This window comes from Nycticebus coucang, chromosome 18, assembly GCF_027406575.1.
Source record: "Nycticebus coucang isolate mNycCou1 chromosome 18, mNycCou1.pri, whole genome shotgun sequence".
Taxonomy (NCBI): Eukaryota; Metazoa; Chordata; class Mammalia; order Primates; family Lorisidae; genus Nycticebus; species Nycticebus coucang.
In genome coordinates, this window is record NC_069797.1 from 24,115,236 (window position 1) to 24,117,967 (window position 2,732).

At 38.6% G+C, this 2,732-nt stretch overlaps 1 pseudogene; it reads right to left on the reverse strand.

Annotated features, from left to right (window-relative positions):
* Window positions 1-209: 209 nt before the first annotated feature.
* On the reverse strand, window positions 210-747 carry LOC128571042 (60S ribosomal protein L24-like; annotated as a pseudogene).
* Window positions 748-2,732: the final 1,985 nt, after the last annotated feature.

A 2,732-nucleotide genomic window follows, 5' to 3' on the forward strand; every position in this document is an offset into this window, starting at 1 on the left:
TATTAGAACGTGAAGAACCTCCACATGATTTTGATGTATGCAGAGAATTCTGTGGTTCCATAGAATGCACTATTACAAATTTCACAACCCCCCAAATCTTGCTCTTATAAATCAGGCTACAACAGCTATTGTTGTATGTTTATCTGTATCTTCTTATTATTATTATTATTTTAGAGTTGGATCTTTATTTAAAAATTGGATCTGCCAACTCAGCATTTTCCCCCAACTCGGGTAGCAGAAACCTTCTCAGGCTTCACAATCTTTTTGTTTGGGTGCTCCCTCTGTGGGAGCCTTAGCAGCAGCCATCATAGTCCTTTTCCATGCTTGTTTAGCCTTTCTGATTCCTTTGCAGCTCCCGATAGATTGTTCTCCTTGAGCCTTTCTAACTTTGGGCTTCTGATTTCGTTTGGCCATTATATTTGCAAGAAAAGCACCAGTGATGGCCCTCTGGAATTTGCCTGCAGGGTGGGTTCTTTTCTCTTGGATTTCTTCTGACTGTCTCCTTTGATGCTTTCTTCTGTAGCATACAGCCCAGTTTATCTGTTGAGGATTCCTCTTGGAAAGGAACTCTGGCTCACACTTTGCATTTACAAACCGTGGGTCCTGGAGTAGTCTCCGGTGTCCAGGGCAGATCTTCTCCCTGCTGAAACCGCACAGCTGGACCCTCACGGTAGTAGCACCCTGTTTGTCTGTATCTTTTGGGTAGGTTTCCAGGAGGGAAATTGCTGGAGGGAAGGGAATGCCCATTTGAACATCAGTCAGTGATGCCTAGTGGGTTCCAAATGACCTCATAAGTTCACAGCACTCCAGCAAGTGTCTGAAAGCACCTGTTTCCCCACATCTTTGCTACTATTCACCACTATTGTTCTTTTTAATTTTTGGCGATAGAATGAGTACAAAATCACATCTCGTTATTGCTTTAATTTCCATCCCCCTGATTACCAGTGGAAGCTGTGCAATTTCTCGTATGATTATCGGCATTTGTGTTTTTCTTCTGTGAATTGCCTATTCATATCATTTGTCTGATTTTTATGGTGCCTTTTCTTATTGATTTGTATATGGTCTTGATATAGTCTGGCTGTAAATTCTACATGAGATGAGTGTGTTGCCAGTAATGTCTTTTATTTGCTGCTTGTACTTTGTTTATAAGGTGTCATTTTTCAACAAAAGTGTTTTAAAATTTTATGAGATTAAAAATGTTAATCTTCTATTACGTGGCTTCTGGGTTATATATCTTGATTGAGGAAAATCTTTCCAATACTAAGATTCTAAGAATAACTTTATTGCTTTATTCCAACACATTTATAGTTTCTTTTTTTTTTTACATTTGGCATTTTATCTAATAGGAATTTATTCTTTTGTATGGTATGAGTTATGGATCTAAGTTAATTTTTTTCAAATGGATATATAGTTTTCTTTAAACCACTTGTTTAATAGTCTTTTCTAAGACTTCAAAATGAAATCTTTATAGCAAGTGACATTTGGTCATTAATTATAAATTCAGGTAATAAATTATTTAAAGTAGAAAACTTAGAACAGTTCCCGATTCCTTATTATATCATTAGTGGTGTCGTTGTAGAATATACACAAACTGTCCTGTGATCTGTTTATCCATTTATCTCAGCCGGTTCGGGCTGTTGGAGCAGAATATCATAGACTGGGGGGCTTGAAAACTAGAAATTTATTTCTCACAGTTCTGGAGGCTGAGAAGTCTCAGATTAGGGTGTCAGCATGGTAGGGTTTGGGTGAAGAAAAGACATTCCCCTGGTTCTCAGATGGCTGTCTTCTCTCTGCGTCCTTACATGGCACAAGCAAACAGAAGAAGTGTCCTCTTTGCTGCCTCTTCTTATGAGGGCATCAATCCCATCCTGGGGGCTGCCTTCAAATGACCTAAATACCTCCCCAAAGTCCCCGTCTCCAGATACGATCACAAGGTGGAGGTCGAGTTTCAACATGAATTTGGGGAACATACACATTCAGTCCTTTGCACTACTGTCCTGTCTGCCTTACAACATTTACATCAGTGGATTCCCAGTTTGTGTCCTAACAGCTGATCTAACCAATCCCTCCTCTTTTTATACTATTTTTCAGAATTTTCTTAAATTTTTTCACACATATATGATTCCAGCCTTATTCCTCTGTTGGTTGAAATTTATATACCCGTCTACTCGTCTTAAATGATCTCTCTAAATGACAACACGCTTCGTGTACTTACCAACGTCTCACGTTAGTTGGGATTCTCATTCTCTCCTTACACAAGTGAGAACTTAGGACACTTTATTCCATTTACTCCTCTCTAAACTCAAGTGCCGTGGTTGCATATTTTAATTCTATTATGTATTTAAACCCTCTAAGGCATCATTATTCATTTTCTAAAATACTGTCATCAGTGCGCATTTTGGTTTACCTGTGTATTTACTACTATTTTTGGGTTTTTGTTGTTTTCTTCATCTCCAGTTTTGCATCTGGTATCATTTTCCTCTAGGATTTCTGTAGTGCAAATCCCTGGGTTTTTCCTCTTCTGAAAATGTCTTTATTTCAATTTTGTTATTTTATTTTATTTTAGTTTAGTTTAGTTTTTGAGACAGAGTCTCACTTTGTTGCCCTCCATAGAGTGCTGTCCACAGCTTACAGCAACCTCAAACTCTTGGGATGGAGGGATCCTCTTGCCTCAGCCTACTGAGTAGCTGGGACTCTACGCGCCCACCACAATGCCTGGATATTTTTAGAGA